Genomic DNA, 23642 nt, shown 5'->3' with positions numbered 1-23642 from the left:
TCCACTGCCTTCTCAGTGACAGAAGAGTATGTGTTTAGGCTTTTCCGTAAGCAAAACCCACGGAAATCCCCGGACCCGGACGGTGTCTTCCCCGCAACCCTGAGACACTGCACAGAGGGACTGTCTCCAATCTTCACAGACATCTTTAACATCTCCTGGGAGTCCTGCCATGTTCCAGCCTGCGTTAAGCTGTCCACCATTGTCCCTGTCCCTAAGAAACCCTGTATCACTGGACTGAATGATTACAGGCCTGTGGTGCTGACGTCTGCAGTCATGAAGTCTTTTGATCGCCTGGTCCTCCCTCATCTCAAGTCCTTCACCTCCCCCCTCCTGGACCCTCTGCAGTTTGCATACAGAGCCAACAGGTCTGTAGACGACGCCATCAACCTGGCCCTCCACTTCATCCTGCAGCACCTGGCCTCCCCGGGAACGTACGCTAGGATTCTGTTTGTGGACTTCAGCTCTGCATTCAACACCATCCTCCCTGCTCTGCTCCAGGACAAGCTCTCCATGCTCAACATACCCAATTCCACCTGCAGGTGGATCACTGACTTCCTGACGGACCGAAGGCAGTGCGTGCGGCTGGGGAAGAATGTTTCCACCACTCAGACAATTAGCACAGGATCTCCACAGGGCTGTGCACTTTCTCCTCTGCTCTTCTCCCTGTACACAAACTGCTGCACCTCGAGCCATGACTCCGTTAAACTGATCAAGTTTGCAGACGACATCGGGCTCATCTCTGATGGTGATGAGTCCGCCTACAGGAGGGAGGTGGAACGGCTGGTGTACTGGTGCAGCAGCAACAACCTGGAGCTCAATGCTCAGAAGACAGTGGAGATGATTGTGGACTTCAGGAAAGTCACAGCCCCATCTCTCCCCCTCGTCCCGACGGACACCCCCATCATCACTGTGGACTCCTTCCGCTTCCTCAGAACCACCACCACACATGACCTTAGGTGGGAGCCATCCATCAGCTCCCTGCTCAAAAAGGCCCAGCAGGGGATGTACTTTCTGCGGCAGTTGAAAAAGGCCACGCGGCCGGCCCAGATGATGGTGCAGTTTTACACGGCCATCATTAAGTCCATCCTCACCTCCTCCATCGCTGTGTGGTACGCTGGAGCCACAGTGAGGGACAAACATAGACTGCAGCGCATTGTGCGCTCTGCTGAGAAGGTGATTGGCTGCAGCCTTCCATCTCTCCAGGACCTGTACGTCTCCAGGACTCAGGGGCGTGCAGGTCAGATAGCAGCTGACCCTTCTCACCCGGGTCACAGACTTTTTGAGCCGCTTCCCTCAGGCAGGAGGTTTCTGTCCATCCGGACCAGGACCTCCCACCATAAGAACAGCTTCTTTCCATCTGCCGTTAGACTTGTGAATAGCTTATAAACACACAACCATGCTGGTCTTCTGTACTCGACACAGCGTCACGTTATCGGCCATGTTACCATTACCTGCCATTTTTTATAGCTGACAGTTTTATTCTATTTTATTCTATTTTTAATCTTATTATTCATGTTATATGTAGCACATTAGTACCAAAGCAAGTTCCTAGTTTGTGAATTGTTTGTTCACTGACAATGGCAATAAACCTTTTCTATATATATATATATATATATATATATATATATATATATATATATATATATATATATATATACCGTAACTCCTCTAATACAGGCCCGGGCCTGTATGTGACTCAAGCTCATCAAGCTCCAGGCCTTTATTGGAAGGAGGGCCAGTATTAGAGGCATGCCTCTTTTTCTATTTGAGCAAAATGAACTAATGGTTCGCTGGAGTTTTTGACAATTAATATTGTGCCCACATTTTCAAAGTTAAACACATTTCTTTTAACAACGGTAGTTTCTGTTCAGCCATCTCTCCCCTCCCCCTGCGCAGCGGCCGCAAACTCACTGATGCGCCTGCAGCCTCTCAGAGTTCCTGCTGCTCTAAATATTAAAATAATTATTTCATTTTCTGTTCCTCACTTCTGATTACATTCAATGGTGTTTGTTTGTTGCAACCAGCAGTTACAAAAACTAACTTGTTTTTACTTGACTATTTTTCTGTCCTGCCTGTTTATTATCTTCCTGCATCTCCTCTCAATCCTAAAGAGAAACTGCTACCTGGGTTCATATATATTCACCTTATGAGTTACCTTTGAACTGCAGTTCTAAAAGATCTACCGACCGCAAAAACAGCGGAGTGCTCGCTGCTTGCCGGCCGCATCAGTGATCGGCGCATCACCGGATGACAAGTTGATGCGCCCCGCTCCACAGCGAAACGCATCAGGCGCAAATAAAAGACAGAAAACATCAAAGGAAATGAACCGACATGAACGATTGCATGTTAAATAATTTGGCAACACCTGATTGTTACTGTGGCCGTGCAGGAGGCAGATCTACCGACCGCAAAAACAGCGGAGCGCTCCCTGCTTGGCAGCCGCATCAGTGATCAGTGCGTCGGAGGACAAGGATGATGTGCCCCGCTCCACAGCAGCGAAACACATCAGGCGCAAATAAAAGACAGAAAACATTAAAGGAAATGAACCGACATGAACGATCGCGTGTCAGTACTGACGCTCTGGCAGAGCGCGTTGCCCCCCCGAGCGCAGGAGCTTGTCACCTGCTGACAGCAGGCTGCTGTCTTTTCCGAGGGCTGCATCTTGCCGGTCATTATCACGTGACAGCGACTAGTCGACGACAGGCATAAAAAGTCACTATAGTGAAGTCGACTAGTTCATACAACCCCTATTGCTCCCCAGTGTTCTGCAGCGCACGTTCTCTTTGAACTTGATATCAAATTTTCACCTCCTCTTCGTCTCCGCACGGTTAAAGTTACCCTCACGGTCTATCACTGGCAAATCAAAAGTGAGACGATGACACAACCGCCCCCTACTTGCTTGTTACCACTGTTGAGGGTCTGACCTCATGAGGAAATTACTATGCAGTGATTTTCTCCAAAATGACTGTGCTTAAATTGCTCTGAAAAGCAAATAATCACATCAGCGCCAAGAAACTTCATTTCCCATGATGCTTTGCACACGGAAGCATTGGGTGATGTCACCGCCTAGTACCAGAAACACGTTCTGCACATGTGCGGGAAGCCGTGGAGCTTTTCCCGCGAACTAAGACCATAAATCTTCAGCAGAGACAAAGAAACCTCGTTCTTTTGCCCAGGATACCTGGCGGTAAGGACACGCTTGTCGAACGCTCCGTCAACTTGAGCACGCGGAAGCTCTAAGTGCCAAGTTGAGCCCACGCAACCGCTGGAAACTACACTCATCTCCATCGGGACCTGACTGGGAACGAGCGGAGCTCCATTCAGCTCTCAGAGACGCTGTAAGTTGTCAAACTCAGCACAAAAGAAACTTCGTTCTCTTTGTGTCCAGCCGTGGAGAAACACACGTGGAGCCAAACAACGGAGAAAGCATCAAACCGACGGATGACGCTGAAAACTGCGGAGAAAAACGGAGAACCGTCAAGTCATAACAGCGGGGGACGCCTCGCTCATCTGGTGATCAGAAAACTCATTTTTTTCTCTCCTTTTCTTCTCCCGTTTCCTCTATAGTCCAGAATAAGCAATAAAACCGCGCTATTGCTTAAAAAGTAGCTTCGTGTTTTCCTCTTTCGTTCCCAATTCGTCCTTCGGGTCATTTTGAAAGAATAAACTGCTTATTGATCATCGCTAATATCTTTAGTCGTCAGCTCTGGCCAGGCTGCCGACTCCTTTTAGATTAAATAATTTACAAGTGACCTTTTGTTGCTTGTTAACTTTTGAAGTGTTTGAGTTAAGTTTTACTGTGATTCTAAGCCACTAAGTGTTCGGGAAAGTAGAAAACTTTACACATCCAGGTCTCCTGTTGAATGCGAGGGGAGGGGAAGAGCCCCACACACACTCACAGCTCACTCCCCCCCACCTACTCTGGGGAAACAAAGACCCATTCATCTCTCTCACACACACACACACACACACACACTCACTCACACACACCACACAAACACCTTGAACATTATTTTGAATATACATCCTTTTATTATATCACATGGTTATTATTCATTTATGCCACTGTTTATTCATTTGACAAATTGTTAATTAAACGTTATAAAATTCAGATTTTCATCTCCAGTAGCTTTGTTGTGTCGAAGAGAAGTCTCTGCTCCAAGGATTCTACGAACTTCAAGAAAGACTGATAAGAGTTTTGGATTCAATTTTTCCCCGGTAAAAGGGGAATGGTGCCCCGTATATCTTAGAATATCTTAATTAATTAATAAATCAGTAAATATTCCCATATTTACAGAATTTATTGAAGAATCCAAAAGTAAGTTGAAGCTTACTAATTGTTCGCTCCTAATAACCCCAACATTAATTGGTGCGGCCGTGTGAGGCTTGGATACACAGAGACTTTCTATCCGGCACAAACAAACAAATAAATCCAAAGAGCTTGAATTAAAAATAATCCGTTGTTCAGCCTTGAACCAGCAACAGAGTGGTGCTGATTTCGCTGAGCAGGAAGCTGCATCGAACTCTCACCAGTAACTCAGTGCTTCTTTAAAGGTGCAACGTGTAAATTAATTCTGGTTGACCTTTTAGGTTAAAAATTCAGTTTTTCCTTAAAGGTGCAACGTGTAATTAATTCTGGCTAACCTTTTAGGTTAAAATTCAGTTTTTCCTTAAAGGTGCAACGTGTAATTAATTCTGGCTAACCTTTTAGGTTAAAATTCAGTTCCTCATTAAAGGTGCAGCGTGTAAGTAATTCTGACTAACCCTTTTAGGCTAAAATTAACTGCTAATTTAGCGACTTTAACTCACAGTGGCTATTATAACTAACTGAAACCTTCACTCAAAGACTGATAACACCTTGTTTGCTAATATTCTGAAGGAATAACTAGCATATTTAACACTGCAAGTGTTATAAGACGTTGCTACGGCAACGCACCAGCTTTTGCTAAAATACTGAAAGGGATAGTATTTTAGGCGTTAGTCACGGCATTCCGTGCAATCTTAAAACGCTAAAACCTGTGCGCACAAAGGTTAATTTAGTGTTTTTCTGCTACAAAGCTAGCAGTTGCTGCCCAAAAGGTGCAGTTTGAGCTATCTGCAGAAGCTCTACTAGGCTATTTTTGGTTCGGTTGTTAAAATGGAGGGACAGAGTAGTGAACTGACCAACTCCCAGCAACCAGGTGGCGCTGCGGCCCACGACTATGAACCTGGCCTACTTTCTGGACAAATATTGTCCAAACTGGTCGCGGTTGCTCGAGAACCCGACTACCCTTCTAGGGATTTCACTGAAGAACAGCGTAGCGTCGAGCTAGAAGCTGTAATTGATCAAATAGAAAACCCGGATGGTACAAAACCAATCCAGGTTCACTTAGCTAAGTTAGCCTTGATCCTCTATCAGAGAGGACTCCAACATGATCGAGAGATCATGAACCTCCAGAGAATGCAAGCTGAAAAACAGCAAAATGGAAGGCAGAAGGTTGATGAGGAGGAAGACAGCACTGATTCTGGGGAAGATGGGGAGGAGACCCCGTCCCCCTCTGCTGATGACAACAGACAGTGGGAAGGGGGGAAACACCAGGACTCTCTGGACGGACGCACGCCGCAGGGGAGAGATGAAGCTCATCTGTCCCAACCTTCGGCCCCGTTCCCTACACACACTCTAGGGCATTCAGGACCACCTAGGGGCCGAGAGCAGTTCGCCCTCGAATCCCAGGTTGGACCACCACCCTCATCTTCACGGCCTTCTCAATCAGTGAGAAGTCGACCAGCTGAGCGGCACCTCTATTTAGACCGCTCCCCCAGTCCACAAAGGGTGCAAGGTGCCGATTGGGGTTATGCACCCCAAGCTGCACCTCAACCATCCACCCATCCTAGCTACTCCGGTATTCGGCATGCCGGTAACCAGCTGCAGGACAAAGCATCATACGCCAGTCCGTATCCGGACAAAGTGTATTACGCAGAAGCCCCAGTTGAAAGACGCAGGCTGCACTACGCAGACGTGCCCCGGGAGGAGGACCTCCCAAGACACCCACGTGACGTGCCAGCAGCCCGCCACAACATGCCGGACCCCGATTTGGGCCCCAGGAGTCAACATTGGGAGCCCAGAGCACACCAGCGATATCCAGCGCCCTCTGAGACAGACCGTGGGTCAGAGTCAGAGGATGACGCGCCGTACCGTGAGTCAGGGCTCCGTGTACGTCAAATTGAATCGCTAGCTAAAGATATAGAACGCTTTGATCCTAACACCAATGAATCCAATGTCGACGATTATCTCAGGGAGATAGAACGTTGTCTGCTTGATCTTCCAGCACCCTCTTCAAGGGAAAAGCTCAAGCTAATTTGGAAAACCACATCTAGAACGGTGCATGGTTTCATGGAAACTCTACCACCTGACATTCGAGATCGGTACTCCTCGCTCTGCCGAGCGTTGAGGGATGAATACGCCACGTATGCAGACTCCGCGTCAGCTACAATGGGGGCCTTCTCCATCAAACACGGGAGAAACGAACCCCCCAGAGAGTATTATCGCAGACTCAAAAGTGCTTACTTCCAAGGTCGAAACGGCCCTGGGCTCGAGGAAGACCCTGCCTTCAGATCCCTGTTCATTCACAACCTGCACGAGTGTGTTCGATCCGAAGTCTCAATGTATTGTCGGATGAAAAAACTGACAACTCAGGAGATTAGGAGATACGCTCAACAGGCTTGGGAAGCCGGCGGAAAGCCCCAAAAGCCTGACGCACATCACCGCGTCATGCACCTAGCTCCCGACGCTGAGCCGCGTTTGGAGCTCGAAGGCACAGAAGCTCCACCCACTAAGCCAAAATCTGCTAAACCTAGACCTGTTAAACCGCGAGAGCAGTCCCAATCTCCTCAACAGGGGAAGGGGGGTGCTGATTGGCCGCCTAGGTCTGGACAATCAGACAGGAAGTGGCCCAACCAAAACCAACGGCAAGCAGGTCGGAACAGTGGAAAGTTTAAGGAGCGCCGCCCACAGGTAGGTCCCGATCGAAAGTCCGCAGGTGAGTACTTGACCAAAGCCGACCTCCAGGAGATGTTTCAGCAGTTCCTAGCTAAACAGAAGGAACAGCTGAGATCTGCAGATGAGACCCCTGCACCAAAGTCTTCTTCTAAGAAGCCAGACCCAGAGCCAACGTCCGCATGACTAGGCGTGGCTCAACCCCCCAGCGTGGCCAGGACCTACCTGATCAGCTGGGGGAACACTACTGGTAGATCACAGGAGTCTCCTGAAATCTACCCCCCAGAGAAACCTGATACTAAATTTCTGAAGTTCCTTGGTGACTTAACAAACCATGATCATGCTCGCCGTTTGTACTGTAGCACCAACGTAGGTGGATGCATACAGGTTGATGCTCTGCTGGATACCGGCTCAGAAATCACCCTGATGTGCTCCACACTGTTCCATCGCGTGTCTGACACCATGCGGTCGCTCAGGAAACCAGTCCAGGTAGAACCCTGTGACCTGAAAATCACCAGCTACACCCAGACCCGGGAGTGTATCACTCACCGGGCGTGGCTGGACATCACCTTCCAAGACATGACTCTGGTTCACCCGTTTTATGTCTGCCAGCTAGACACTGAACCACTTCTCATTGGTCAGGACCTGCTTGAACGTCTAGCTCCCCTCATCGACTGCCAGAGGGGTCAACTGTGGGCCCAGGTGGAAACACCTAAGCCCTGGAACCTGGATAGCAGCCGACCATGCTCCATTCTTGAAGTCAGCCTAAGTGAGCCGCAAAACCCTTGTTCCAAGGTCATGCCCCTCCCTACGGCTCCCACAGACGATGTCCGCCTGCAAAGGCACGAAACCGCTCCTGGAACTCTGCTCTGCACACATTCATCTTTTCTCTGCTCGCTGAAGAACGTCAGCCTGCAGCCATATGCACCACACATAGTTGGTGGTCTCACCATCAACTGCACCCACATCTCAGATGCTCGCCTTGCTCTTTGGTCGGAAAAGTCAGCCATCAGCCAGCAGATGTTTGAACACCTGCGTCAGAAGGACCCCCTTCTGGTCAGTGTGACACGTAGCCATCGGCTCTTGTCACCTACTTGGCTGCAGAGGCTCCTGAAAGCGCCAGAGGTCTGCTCTCTGACTATCCAGCTTGGAGCAAGACAGCTCACACATACATTCAGCATCATACCACAGCTTGATCCACCTGCACTCATCGGAGCAGATCTGCTGGTTCGACTCGGTGCCCAGCTGGACACTTGCAATCAAGTCCTTTGGGCCCGAGCCACACCTTCCTCTGAGCCTCGCTCAGAAGGCCGTGAACACTTGCTGTCCGGTCAGACCATTCCACAGGCCTGCCGTGCAGTGGTTGAGGCCAGCACGGTTCTGCCCCCACTGGTCAAAGGAGTGCCTGTTCGTCTGACTCTGATGAAGCATCAGAAGCTGCCAGGCACACAGGCCTTCTTCCAGCCATCACCACACTTCTTGGAGCTCAACTTAGCCGTCTGTGGCACGCCACTCTTGGAGCTGAACAATCGTTCTGCGTACTTGTTGGTCGAAAATCCGACCCAGAGTCCTATCCACATGCCGGCAGGAAAGCCCTTGGGCATGCTGATAGATAGCTCATTCCATGACTTTGAACTTTCAGTCCCCGTGATCGGACAACTTCCGTTGTTCTTGAACGACAGACAGGTTGGTGTAGACACATTCAGTACTTTCCCTTCACAAATGATTACCATCAAGCGGCATGAAGCCCTTCCTGAGGAACCCATTTGCAGTGCAACCTTAGATACTGACAGCGGTCAGTGTCTAACGGTTTTTGCAATAAATACTCAACCCTCTGAGTCACCGGTTGAAAGCCCGGAACACCAGAGACCCTCCTCCTCTGAACCTTATGACGGCTTCGAGGCCGAAGTCAGCCAGCAGCTTGACAAAGCGGATGCGCTGGAGTCAGAGGAGCAGAGAGCAGAGCTTAGAAGCCTGTTCTATGAGTTTCAGTCCGTCTTATCCAGGGACTCCCTGGACTGTGGACTCACAAACCTGCATACGGTTCGCATTCCAACGAACCCGAATGCCCCTCCTACTTTTGTACGTCAGTACAAGATTCCCCTCACTGCTTATGAGTCGATCCAAGAGATCCTCAATCAGCTGAAGGAGAAAAACATCATCAGAGAGTGTAACTCCACTTACAACTCTCCCATCTGGCAGATTCTGAAACCGACTGGGAAATGGCGTCTCACCACAGACTATCGTGCACTGAACAAACAAGTACCTCTCTCCAGGTGGCCTATGATCCATTTAGATCAAGAGCTAGCCAGAGTCAGAGATGCTCGTTTCTTCTCTACGGTTGACGTAGCCAACGGCTTCTGGACCATGAAGGTTGAGCCGGCGGACCAGTATAAACTGGCTTTCTCCTTTGGAAATCGCCAATATACTTGGAACCGCTGCCCCTTTGGCTACTCTAACTCACCTGCAGAGTTCAACATCTTCCTCCACAAAGCCATGTCAGATGCTGCTTCTAGAGGGAACCTCATATATGTCGATGACATCTTGATGAGGAGTCGAACCTTCGAGGAGCACCTGGCCGAACTCCGTCACGTGCTGCAACAGCTTGCTGACGCCGGAGCTAAATTGGCGATTCTCAAGGGACAGTGGTGTCGAACCAAAGTGGAGTATGTTGGACTGCTGGTTGGCCCTAATGGAGTCGAGCCCCAAGCGGGACGCATTAGAGCCATTCAGGACATCAAAGCCCCAGCTAATCTGACTGAACTCAGGAGCTTCCTCGGAGTCTGCAACTACTCCAGGCAGTTCATTGAGGAGTACGCTGAAACAGCGAGGCCCCTCACTGAGCTGCTTCGGAACGACACACCTTTCGTGTGGGACAGACCCCAAGAACTCTCCTTCCAGTTCCTAAAACAGAAGTTGGCGTCCGCACCCTGTCTGGCTTACCCAGACAAGGATAAAGAGTTCTACATAGAGGCTACTTTCTCCTCTCACTGTCTGAGTGCTGCTTTGAAGCAGAAACACGATCAGGACATGAGAGTTGTGGCATACGCCAGCAAGCCTCTGAGCAAGGTGGAACTCCAGTTCTCAGACTGCGAGAGAGCTCTCCTCTCTACAGTCTGGGCCGTCGAACACTTTCGTAGTTACATCGGTGGACAGAAAGTGATCATTGAAACGTGTCATCAGCCTGTCACCTTCCTAAACAGCCAGCGACTGCGCGAAGGAAGAGTGTCAAACAGCCGCATTGCGACGTGGACGATGGTGCTCCAAGGATACAACATTGAGGTCAAGTATGGTCAGAACACCAAGCTAGCGCTAGGACAAGGGCTAGCAGGCTGCCAGCACTGTGACTCTGACTCCGTCATGGGCCCCCTGGACACACCTGCCGCAGTCTAGCCAACCGCATCCAATCATCGCTACTTTGATGAGAATGTTTGCCAAGGGCTTCCGAAAGTTGACACTGACGGATGCGCCTACCTTCACGAAGGCCAGCTCCGTGCCGGGGTTGGAGTCGTTTGGGCGGACTGTGACACTAAGCAACCAAATCACTACCGGTTGGGCCAAAAGTCTAGTCAGTACGCCGAAATTGCTGCAGTGTTGATAACCCTCCAGCAGGCGGCAGCCTTGGACATCACTCAAATCGTCCTTTGCTCAGATTCAAACTACGCTAGACACAGCTTCATTTCTCACTTCCCCATGTGGAAGGAGAACCACATGAAAAACGCCAGGAACAGAGATGTGAAACACTCGGAGTTATTCCTAGCGTGTGATCTGCTCACCACTGAGAAAGGCATAATGGTCTACTGGAAAAAGGTCAAAGGTCACTCCAGGACCATAGGTCCGGAGAAAGATGGTAATGACGAAGCTGACCACCTTGCTAAGCTCGGTGCTGACCAGGGAACCTGTTGGGAATTCAAAGACGAGTGGCTTCCACCCAAGGCCCTTCACGAGGTCTGCGCGATAACTCATCGCCATGCTAAACAGGCAGACGAACCTCGGACCGTTGAGGTACCCGTGTTTCTAGGCAGACAACCACAGGACGCGGACTTAGTCACCATGCAGGAACAAGATCCTGACCTGAAGCTCATCCGCGAGCTTCTCCAAAAGGGCCCGATGTCTAAACAACCATCACCACCTATTGGTGCAAGCCAAGATTTGGTAAACCTGCATCGTCAACTCACGCACCTGAAACTACAAAACGATTTGTTAGTTTACATGCGTGACGATCACAGCCCGCCGCGCTGGGTTGTTCCACTCGACCACAGAGGAGTGATGCTTGCCTACGCCCACGACACTCCGGTTGGAGGTCACCGCGGAGCAAAAGCTACCCTCGCGTCACTGACAGAAGTAGCATATTGGCCGTCGATGTCCAAGGACGTACACAGCTATGTCCAAGGCTGCCTCATCTGTGCCCAGTTTCAACCCTCCCAGCCGCTTGCTAGAGCACCACTGCAACGCAGGGGAATAACCTTCCCTTGGTCCCACCTGCAGATCGACTGGGTTGGACCGGTTCCCAAATCGGCAAGAGGAAACAAATATATGCTAACTGTAACTTGCAGTTTCACAAAGTGGGTTGAGTGCCTTCCAGCGCCAAACGATACAGCCGTCACAACCGCTGTACTGCTGATTAACCACGTTTTCAGTCAATGGGGACTTCCACTCTGCATTGACTCTGACCGAGGAACTCATTTCACATCCAGTGTAATGACGTCCCTGTTTGAACTTTTGGGAGTGGAAGTGAGATTCCACCTCCCCTATCACCCACAGTCATCCGGACAGGTCGAACGGATGAACCGCACGGTCGTCTCTATGCTCAAAAAGTACGTCTGCTCCACTGGGAAGGACTGGGACGTCAAGCTCCCTCTGGTCCTGATGGCCATACGGTCCACTCCACAGCGATCCACGGGGGTTACGCCCTTTGAGATGATGACCGGCAGACTGATGACTCTACCACTGCACCTCCTGTATCACCCAGAGGATGTCAGTGTTGCCACTGCCTATACCGCTCATCAGTATGTGGCAGACTTGAAAACACACCTCAGAGCTACGTTCGCGCACGCTCAGAAGAAACTGGAGACCAACGTAGAAGGCGCTAAAGCCTACTACGACCAAAAGACAACCAGCCGCGAATACGAGGTGGGTGACAAAGTATTCTACTTTCGGTTCGCCCAACCGGCACGCAAACCTAAGAAGTTCCTGCCCTGCTGGTCAGGACCATTTGAGATCGTGGCAAAACTCTCTCCAGTTGCATACAGGTTACGCATCACCAAAGCGAGACAGGAGCCTGTCTACAAATGGGTGCATGCAAACCAAATCAAACCCTACGTCAAACCATCCCCGCGGGTACAGAGACCAGACTCCCCGCAGGAGGTAGACGTAGTCGCTACATAGTTCTATGCATGGAAATGGAAAAGGGGGGAAGTGCACGTTTAACCCACTAACATGTACTAACCGACAAAGAACCAAGCCCCCCCCCCCCCCCCCCCCCCGCCGTCATTTTCACTAACCAAGAGAAACTCCTCCTAGAACGCTAACAGGAAGTACTTACTAAAACCTTACAGGGTACTCTTGTAACTGTCAACCTACATTCTGCTCTGATTAATGAATCTCTACGTGCAATCAAGACTTTGTCTGAAACCATACATCAGGATATTGTGTACACATGAGTGGTGAGAGATTTGATGCAGGACCTGCTCAGGGAAGTAAGTTCCACGCTGGACAGCTTGGTTGAAAGTCGTATTTCCCCGTACTTGGTACCACTGGACCTGCTCAAAGATAGCTTGACAGCTGCTACCCCTCTACTGTGCACCTTTCACAAATCCACCTAGCGTACAGCCTAGGCAGTGCAATTCCCATTCACGTTGAAAAAAAATTAGAACTCGGTTTCCTGTTAAACGTTCCCATAATTGTGACACCTCACATCTATAGGTTTAGGTCGATGCTGAACATTGGTATTTGAAAGGACGGTAGGCATTTCCACTTTGAACTAGAAACCTGACACTCCATCACCTCAACCTCGAACAGCATGACTCAGAGATTGAGATCATGGATGCTTTCCGGGGTTGTAACTTTGCCTTCGATTTAGAAATTGACCAACAATTACTGATTGAAGGAACCAAATTTGCTAAGTTCACACAAAACCCGCGTGAACTTACTTTGACGCCCAAGACGCTACATTGACACAGATTATACGACTTTAATCTGCACATTGGTCGCCCTGGGGATGGAATGGCTCATCACGGCCGTGATAGCTTATTCCGCCTACAGGCGTGTTAATAAACTCCAAGATAAGATGCACTTGCTCACCTACGGTGTGCCTCGTAACCGCGTTCGGGGAGACTCCAAGCGTGAATGTACCACACCTGTCTAAAGGGGGTGAGCAACATTTTCTTTGTTATTCTGTAACCCTAAGAGTAGTTCTCACTTTAGTCTACCTCACATTTTTATCTGAGTGTTGCATTATGTCACATTCTTTATAAGCTACACACTGACTGTATGACCTAAGAATGTATTTTATGAGACCTCAAGGTTGCTATGAATTTTCTTGGATGTTATATGTTTTTTTTTTTGGGGTTTCTGTATTTTTGTTTCTTACTTGGTCACATATTAACTAGTGGTTATGTGCCGGCCCAGCTCAGTCTGTCAATGACTCTGTCTGACGCACCAGCACATTGTAGTACCTCTTAGTTTTATGGTCCTTGTTTTAGCCCAAAGACTGTCCTGATTCGCCCTTTGGACCAAAAAGGGGGGAATCTTGGGACCACATAGGTCAATGCGCGTTTGCGAACTATGGACATCGTACATCACCGCGTGCTCCATAAACTGAACTGTATGGCCGGCGGTGAGATGCCTTTGTGTCCACTCGTGGAGTTAACCGCCCACCGACCTTCCTCCTTCTACACTACTACCTCTCGCATGAACGACATCATCATTGCGCACCACCTGCGTGAGTGGCTTCTTCTCGTTATGCGCGTTGGGGACTATCCCGTTTCCTATCCTCTTTGTGCCTGACCAGGATCAAAGACCAAAGGCGCCAGGATCCAAGACAAAGACCAAAGACAAAGGCGTCCAAGGAGACCAACGTCCTAAGGGACAAACCCACCTGTGCTTCCGACAATCAAGTCGACCTACGTTCATGAGGAACAAACCCATCTGTGCTTCCGACGATCGAGCTTTGGGCGCGATCCCCGAAACCAAAAGGGGGAATGTTGAGGGTCTGACCTCATGAGGAAATTACTATGCAGTGATTTTCTCCAAAATGACTGTGCTTAAATTGCTCTGAAAAGCAAATAATCACATCAGCGCCAAGAAACTTCATTTCCCATGATGCTTTGCACACGGAAGCATTGGGTGATGTCACCGCCTAGTACCAGAAACACGTTCTGCGCATGTGCGGGAAGCCGTGGAGCTTTTCCCGCGAACTAAGACCATAAATCTTCAGCAGAGACAAAGAAACCTCGTTCTTTTGCCCAGGATACCTGGCGGTAAGGACACGCTTGTCGAACGCTCCGTCAACTTGAGCACGCGGAAGCTCTAAGTGCCAAGTTGAGCCCGCGCAACCGCTGGAAACTACACTCAACTCCATCGGGACCTGACTGGGAACGAGCGGAGCTCCATTCAGCTCTCAGAGACGCTGTAAGTTGTCAAACTCAGCACAAAAGAAACTTCGTTCTCTTTGTGTCCAGCCGTGGAGAAACACTCGTGGAGCCAAACAACGGAGAAAGCATCAAACCGACGGATGACGCTGAAAACTGCGGAGAAAAACGGAGAACCGTCAAGTCATAACAGCGGGGGACGCCTCGCTCATCTGGTGATCAGAAAACTCATTTTTTTCTCTCCTTTTCTTCTCCCGTTTCCTCTATAGTCCAGAATAAGCAATAAAACCGCGCTATTGCTTAAAAAGTAGCTTCGTGTTTTCCTCTTTCGTTCCCAATTTGTCCTTCGGGTCATTTTGAAAGAATAAACTGCTTATTGATCATCGCTAATATCTTTAGTCGTCAGCTCTGGCCAGGCTGCCGACTCCTTTTAGATTAAATAATTTACAAGTGACCTTTTGTTGCTTGTTAACTTTTGAAGTGTTTGAGTTAAGTTTTACTGTGATTCTAAGCCACTAAGTGTTCGGGAAAGTAGAAAACTTTACACATCCAGGTCTCCTGTTGAATGCGAGGGGAGGGGAAGAGCCCCACACACACTCACAGCTCACTCCCCCCCACCTACTCTGGGGAAACAAAGACCCATTCATCTCTCACACACACACACACACACACACACACACACTCACTCACACACACCACACAAACACCTTGAACATTATTTTGAATATACATCCTTTTATTATATCACATGGTTATTATTCATTTATGCCACTGTTTATTCATTTGACAAATTGTTAATTAAACGTTATAAAATTCAGATTTTCGTCTCCAGTAGCTTTGTTGTGTCGAAGAGAAGTCTCTGCTCCAAGGATTCTACGAACTTCAAGAAAGACTGATAAGAGTTTTGGATTCAATTTTTCCCCGGTAAAAGGGGAATGGTGCCCCGTATATCTAAGAATATCTTAATTAATTAATAAATCAGTAAATATTCCCATATTTACAGAATTTATTGAAGAATCCAAAAGTAAGTTGAAGCTTACTAATTGTTCGCTCCTAATAACCCCAACACCACATTCCACCCGGCCACAATAAGAGATCGACCATTATTCACCTCCGCCGACACCGGCCAAAATTGGAGACCCGGCCTTTAATTGAATACCGGCCTGTATTAGAGGATTTACGGTATACTTTTTTTTTGGTTAATTAAAAAAATATTTTAAAATTGTATTTCAATTCAAAACAGTAAAAATCTCTCACTTTTACTCACCTCACACACTCACCTCACTCTCTCACTCTCAATAACTTCTGCAACTTGTTTGGTTTTTTTGCACTTCGGCTAAAGTTTTATTTTATTTTATTTTTTGAGAAAATCCCAGGGAATCCCCACATGTGCTGAGGACGTAGCGCGACCAAATATGGTTAATTGAGGATGTTTCTGTAATGTAAATGACGGTGAACGGACACGAGCACCTGGGTACTCACAGGTGGGATTTATTATCAGCTGATTGCAGAGGAATTTAAGTACGAATGACCACCGCATGTTTCATAAATCAGGATTTTGACCGTTGTATAACCATTCTAACTGTTGTTCATATGAACATTTGATGAATTAGGGTCCAGATGTGAGCTTGTAAATTCTTTGTAATGTGTTGCATCATTTCAAATCCTTAAAGAAATCATCAGAAGGGACGAATCGTATCAGCAGAGGGTTTCACCACATCATTAAGGAACCGGTTAAGGAGCGTATCGAGATGTGAATCGAATCGACCTTAGAGGTGTGGATTCACATCCCTGGGTTTTCATATTAAGTTTGAATTTTAGCAAAGAAAAAGCACATACCTTACCATTTTATTTATGGAGTGCTTTTAACACAGATGCATCTCATTAAGTCACTGTACATTAACAACCAACAAGCTTAGGTAATCACTTAGATAGTACAGTTAAAAAAAACAATAAAACCAAACAGGCTATTAGAATCATAACATCCAACAAAGATGGAAGGGTGGAAAACAAAGAATAAAGGGTCTTGGGTCATCTAAATGCTTTTATCATGGCAGCACACCTGAAGCGGGAAATTATAATCTCCTCTTTCATCTGTTCCTTTATGAAACCAAAACTACTACGGATTAGTTCACAGGATTTTCTCTTTCTAGTGGTTCTTCCTCTGGCGTCAGTGCCCTGCTCTACCAACTCTCCAAACATCTGAAAAGAAAATCTTATTATCTGGATATTGCTATTTTTTCAAATAATTCTCCTTGGGAAGTCTCCTCTTTCTTTCTTGACATTGTTATTTGTATTTTCGATTAAAGCATGTAGACAATAATAAACCTCCAATACAAACAAAGGTGCACAAACAAGTCAATAAAGAAAAGTGGGTAAAATGGCCCAACTTTAAGCAACACCCATCAGTAACTTGGATTAAAACTGATGAGCAAAAGAACTCGTTGGACTCCATTAATAAAAGACTATTTGACAACTTGTAAAGACAAGAAACGGGAGGAACGCATTTTTGTCTCTGCAGTCTGTTTATCCGTGGGGTTGTTTTTATATCAGCATTTTAATAAAGTGTAAAAGTTCTTTCAGCTGAAATGACCTGACAACAAAAATGAGTTTGATTAAATCTAGTTTCACATAAATCTAATTTAAAAACTGGCTTTGTGTGATTCCCAGCTCTGGACATTTTCTTAGGAAGCATAAGCAAAGGAGAGGTTGATAAAAATATTCTGTCTGTTCCCAGAACAAGATTAAAGATTTAGGCTTTGGTATTTTGATGCTCTAAAGCAGGAGGCAAAAATGCATCTTATATAATCCAACATCTCTCTAATTAAGTGAAATACAAACTACATCTATTAATGTTTGAGTTACTTTGATAGGAGCCAAACAGGATTACGGTCACACCGAGACCTCGGAGTCTGAACACGCCCGATGGCGGTGAGGACAGCGACCTCCTGCTTGGTTAGTTGTGCGATTCTTCAGTAAATGCAGTTAATTACTAGCATTTGGATTAATCTGAATCTCTTGTCACGCTGTAATACATCATCTCTTTGTAATGACGTAAGACAAAGCAACATGATTTCATCTTTGATCACAAAACTTCTTCACAGAAAACACAGCTTTGATAGAAGAATTTGAGATCTTAGCTTGCTTATCATTTTCTAATGAGATTAATTAGAGTAAGCAGCTACAGGACATTTTACTGGTGGTGTTGGGTGTGTGTGTGCACCGGTGATCACAGATTAAACATGCAAACATACGCACACACAAACACACACATGCACACGTTTGTGCATAAAAAAACAGGACTGAAAGTGGAAGGCAATACTTTTGATGATCTTTCAATGCTTCTTTCCTGTTCACTTAGCTCCACACTGATCATTTCCACTGGATGCTAATAACTGCTCGTGCATCTGCAACACTGGCTGCATATTCATCCTGCAGGTGCAAGAAGCTCTACAGTGGGAGGAGAGAGGCAGCTCCTGCTCTGACCAAACGCAGCCACAGCCATGACTCAACAAAACTTCCTTCACAGATTATTAATCGCCTCATTGCAGAGCAACACTCAGAGTGAAAACAGCACATTTTGCTGACAGGTTGAGATGTGTTTGCGAAAATATGCAATGACATTTGGATTTACTCTGTAAGCATGCCATCTTTGTTCATCCCAAAGAGGCTTGTAGACATGTGATTTATTATTCATTTCTACTGCAAGAAAGTTGTAACCAGTTCATTTATCCAAGTCACAAGTGAACCTCATGTTGTTTTTCTCAGGTCACTTCAGTTTATTGAACTTTGAATTTTGAGTCCATAACAAGTCAGTTGTAAATTATTAATGGGGTGAGAATTTCTAGAAATGAAGAATGTCCTTAAAGAAGTTCAATTTTTGGACAGAACAAGCAGAAAACACTGAGTTTAATCTGAAGAAATTGAGTGCTGATGGTGCTGTAAATATTTTTTATGTTTAAGTATTTTCAAGTCATTCCAAGTGATTAGGCTCAAATCCAAGCGGAGATACAAGTCATGACTTAAAGTTTGAGTTGAGGCCAAAGTTTTTTCTGAGTTCTTTATTCTGTGTCAAAATCCTCCAAATATATGCCTCAAGTCTGACTCAAGCCCAGGTCATGTGACTAAAAACCACACCTCTGATGTCAACTATTGAGCAGTTCTGTTAAACCTTCCTTTGTCCATTGTGTTTAGGTTTAATGTGAATCACGTTACAGAGCAAATTTTTATTGTGTGGGTAAACCATCAGATTTACAGTGTGTGTGTGTGTGTGTGTGTGTGTGTGTGTGTGTGTGTGTGTGTGTATCATATGGGAGTGCGCAAAAATGAGAATTTTTGTGCCTTTAACTCACAAGAACTCGCAGTTCAGTCCGAAACCAATGATTGGACCATCCGATTGTCTGTCTCACTGAACCACCAAACATCTACATTTACCGGCATCCTCCTTTCATTACACGCAGAGGGCTTTTAGCAACAGAACACCACTGGTGTGAGAGGTTCTCTGCCCAATAATAGGTGTGTTTCCATTGTTGGAACCTCAGGGTAAATTCTGGGAGAGGGAAATTGAGATGTCCTGGCTCTTCCAGCTGTTGTGTTTCCATTCAAATGCAGCTCTTTCAGGACTTTGCACAGACATAAGCCTATTGGGACTGCTTCAGCAGTGAGTGATGTCACCGATCAGCGCCAAAAAGCCTTCACATTGATATTGATAACATTAAAAGCTGTATTTTCTCTTTTTTTTTTTTTTTTGGAAAAAGGTTAAAAAAGAAATAAGAATTTTACATATTGAGTTACAGTTTAATTTGAATGTATTTAGATTGGGGATCATACCTAAAAATCTTGCACACAGATGAATTGTATACCTTTCAAAAATTCTGCTTAGGGTTCAAAAGAAAAGTATTATTACATATGAAACCACAAACAACCAATATCGCACAGAAGAGAAGCTGGGTTAAGCAAGTTTATATTATGGAAAAAATTACTGCAAGACTAAGACTGAAAATAGAGGAATTTGAAGAATATGGAAAACTGTAATAGAAATGATTGAGTTCTAAACTTGGGTTTCTTCTTTTAGTTTTTCTCTCTCTCTTTTGTACCTAAATGTGGGCTGCATGGTGGCGCAGTTGTTAGCACTGTTGCCTCATAGCACGAAGGTTGCAGGTTCAAAACTCGGCTGCAGCCTTTCTGCGTGGAGTTGCGTGTTCTCCCCATGCATGCGTGGGTTTCCTCCGGGTACTCCGGTTTCCCCCACAGATCACAACATGCCCTATAGGTTATAGGGCCCTTTTATCCAAAGTGTAGTCACTTTGGATAAAAGCGTCTGCCAAATAAATAAACATAAACATTTATTTTCTATTTATTGAAATTACTATTAAATATATGTATGATTTTGTTATATTATATTGGGTATACATATGCGGCTAGTATGGTATGCACGAATATTTTAGAACAGTATGAGATTTAAGCATATAATATTTGGGTTTATTAACATCAAACTGTAAGGAAATGAATATAATACTTTTTTCCCCTTTTATATGATGTTTTATGTTGTTTGATGAACAGAAAGTTTGAAAAAATAAATTAATTAAATTTAAGCATTTATTCTTTGAAAGTATATCATAATTCAATCCATTCAAATGATGAGAGCAGCTGTGTGATGTAAAATGTGGCGTTCAATGACCAGAAGAAGCTGTTTTTTAAAGGATTCTAAGAGACAACGAAGCCCCGTGAAGTTGATGTGGGGGAATTGCCCCATGTTTTCCTGTGTCTGGAGTTTGGTAAGACGATGTGGGGGGATTCTGCCATGTTTTCCGATATCAGGAGTTTAATTTTAAGCACAATCGGTGTTTATTTTCTTTCGCTTTCATTCTGCTTCACTTGCAGCTCTTCTAATTTTACTAATGCTGATTGTTTTGGACAATGCCTGCTGATAAAATTTCCTATTCAGTTACAACCAATCAGCGTGAGTTAACCAAAATACCTGCTCAGCTACTCCACTGGGCCGTTCCAAGTACCTACCCCTGATCACTCAGAAAGTTCATGAAAATGACATAGAAACAGCCATTCGGCTGGCCCGGCCATGCCGAAACAAGCACACTTAGGGAAGTTCTTGTAAATTTACCCTGAGATTCTAATATGGTAAATGGTCTGTATTTGACATAGCACCTTCTAGAGTCCTGGAAACCACCAAGGCACTTTACAACACAATCAGTCATTCACCCATTCACACACTAGCGGTGATGAGCTACATCATAGTCACAGCTGCCCTGGGGCGCACTGACAGAGGTGAGGCTGCCGAGCACTGGCGCCACCGGTCCCTCTGATCACCTCCAGCAGGCAAGGGGGGCTAAATGTCTTGCCAAAGGACACAACAGCAACAAACTGAGCAGGGCTTGAACCTGCAACCTTCCGATTACGGGGCGAGCACTTAACTCCTGTGCCACCGTCGCTCCCTAATAATAGAAAAACAACTTATATCAGAAAAGCAGAAACAGCCGACTGCTGCCACATCAACTTTAGGACAAACTACCAGAGTCCTCCACCCCCAAAATAACACATATACCGTAAATCCTCTAATACAGGCCGGTATTCAATTAAAGGCCGGGTCTCCAATTCTGGCCGGTGTCGGAGTCAGCGGAGGTAAATATTGGCCGGTCTCTTATTGTGGCCGGATGGAATGTGGTAACAAGCAAGTACGAGCGTCCCAGCGGCAGGGTTATAGTCCCCAAATCAACCAGCAGGAGGCAGTAGAGGTTCACGCAGACCTTTTTTAGGCTTTTTCTTCAACGCTTTGTAACGCTACAGACACGATCCTCTATCACGCTCCTACTACACAGAGTCACGGTGTCAGTTAACCAGGCTAATTCAACCCGCTCCACAGAACACACATCACCTTCCCTGTGGCTTACATAACACTCACACAACACGCAAATCAGCACATAGGAACTAGCAGAACGATAGGAAACACATATAACACAATACCCAGAATGCACCTGGCTTACAACCCCAGCCAGGTCATTACACTATCAAGTTCAAAGAGAACGTGCTGATTATGCTGCAGAACACTCTGGAGAACAGCAGTAGGGGGTGTATGAACTACAGTAATCCCTCGTTTATCCTGGTAGATGCGTTCCAGACCTGGCCGCGATAGGTGAAAATCCGCGAAGTAGGGACTCCCAGCATGCCCCTCGCGGAGATTCCCTTCACGTCGCACCTACGTCACAAACCGCGGCTATAAACGGAAGTCGCCTTTCCAGCTCACCACTCAGTCATCGTTTCTTCAGATTCACGATCAGAGTTTCCAACCTACCGATCAATCCAACGAACTATCAGCTCATAGTAAGTTATCTTACTTACTTCTGGAAAGCCCGGCATTTCCGTGTCACTTCGTTGACGCTCGAACGCTCGGGGGTTTCCTAGAGCAGCCGGCGTTTCACCGACGCTATCACTTCCGCGTCTGTGAAACCACGCTCCCTATTGAATTATCGTATGATCACATTCTCTTTTTGGGGGTAAAACTCAAGTGCCAGACCGTAGGTACTGACACGTGATCGTTCATGTCGGTTCATTTCCTTTAATGTTTTCTGTCTTTTATTTGCGCCTGATGTGTATCGCTGCTGTGGAGCGGGGCGCATCAACTTGTCCTCCGACGCACAGATCACTGATGCGGCCGGCGAGCAGGGAGCGCTCAGCTGTTTTCGCGGTCGGTAGATCTGCCTCCTGAGCACGGCCACAGTAACAATCAGGTGTCGCCACCTCAAAAACTAATTTAACACGCGATCGTTCATGTCAGTTCATTTCCTATAAAGTTTTCTGTCTTTTATTTGCGCCTGATGCGTTTCGCTGCATGCTGTGGAGTGGGACGCTGCGCGCATCACCTTGTCCTCCGACGCACCGATCACTGATACGGCCGCCAAACAGCGAGCGCTCCGCTGTTTTTGCGGTCGGTAGATCTTTTAGAACTGCAGTTCAAAGGTAACTCATGAGGTGAATATATATGAACCCAGGTAGCAGTTTTTCTTTAGGATTGAGAGGAGATGCAGGAAGATAATAAACAGACAGAACAGAAAAATAGTCAAATAAAAACAAGTTAGTTTTTGTACCTGCTGTTGCAACAAACAGACACCATTGAAGGTCATCAGAAGTGAAGAACAGAAAATGAAATGATTATTTTAATGTTTAGAGCAGCAGGAACTCCAAGAGGCTGTAGGCGCATCAGTGAGTTTGCGGCCGCTGCGCAGGGGGAGGGGGGAGAGGGCTGAAGCAGGAACTACCGTTGTTAAAAGAAATGTGTTTAACTTTGAAAATGTTGGCGCACTTTTAATTGTCAAAAACTCCAGCGAACCATTAGTTCATTTTGCTCAAATAGAAATAGAGGCCTGCCTCTAATACTGACCCTCCTTCCAATAAAGGCCTGGAGCTTGATGAGCTTGAGTCAAATACAGGCCCGGGCCTGTATTAGAAGATTTACGGTATATCAGGGGTGTGTGACCCAGGCATGATAACTGACTGGAGGGGTGAGACTTGTTGCACAGAAACATAATATGTCTCCTTTAAAATATGGGCCACTGACTAACAAAACTTCAGGTTGGTTTTTGATGTGGAAAATGGCTCCAGAAGATTATCTCTTCTGTGTCAAAAACAACAGTCGAGTCTCGTCAAGTCAATTAAGGAGCTGCCTCATCCTTTTGGAAGGTGCCTTCATTACTCAAGGTTATAGTAGTTTTCAGCAGCAGCACATCTTCTCTTAGCAAAACTGTTACAAAAATAGCCAAAAAGAACTAAAATATATGATATGTATTCCACCTCTGGGGTTTTTGGCTGGTATATTTATGGACTTTTGAATTTTTGTTTAGAAGTCTTTTGCACAAACTAAAAAAAACAAAAACAAAACAAAAAACATAAAAACAAAGTGTCATGTTGTGGGGCAAGAGTCTAACCCAGGACATGCAGACTCAGAGTCAGAGTCAGATTGTATAAAAAAATAATAACATTTATTGATGAAACAGTGAACTAAGGGCGCACTGGAAAATCCAGCGGGTGCAGCAATGGGAAGCAGCGTCTAGAGGGAAAAG

The 23642-nt window shown here is 46.3% G+C and overlaps 1 protein-coding gene across 5 annotated transcripts in view; it reads right to left on the bottom strand.

Moving 5' to 3' along the window:
* Nucleotides 1–23642, bottom strand: part of LOC107387904 (protocadherin-15) — a 514972-nt gene that overhangs the window by 109324 nt on the left and 382006 nt on the right. Inside the window, exon 28 of one of the 5 annotated variants that reach the window (XR_011516897.1) lies at nt 22870–23629. The exons of the other annotated variants lie outside the window; for them this stretch is intronic. The gene's annotated coding sequence lies outside the window, so the exon portion shown is untranslated. Of the gene's footprint in view, nt 1–22869; nt 23630–23642 lie in introns of those variants that run through there. 5 annotated transcript variants of the gene reach the window in all.

The sequence above is a fragment of the Nothobranchius furzeri genome, chromosome 16 (assembly GCF_043380555.1).
Source record: "Nothobranchius furzeri strain GRZ-AD chromosome 16, NfurGRZ-RIMD1, whole genome shotgun sequence".
Classification (NCBI taxonomy): Eukaryota; Metazoa; Chordata; class Actinopteri; order Cyprinodontiformes; family Nothobranchiidae; genus Nothobranchius; species Nothobranchius furzeri.
This window is presented reverse-complemented; position numbering and strand designations above follow the sequence as displayed.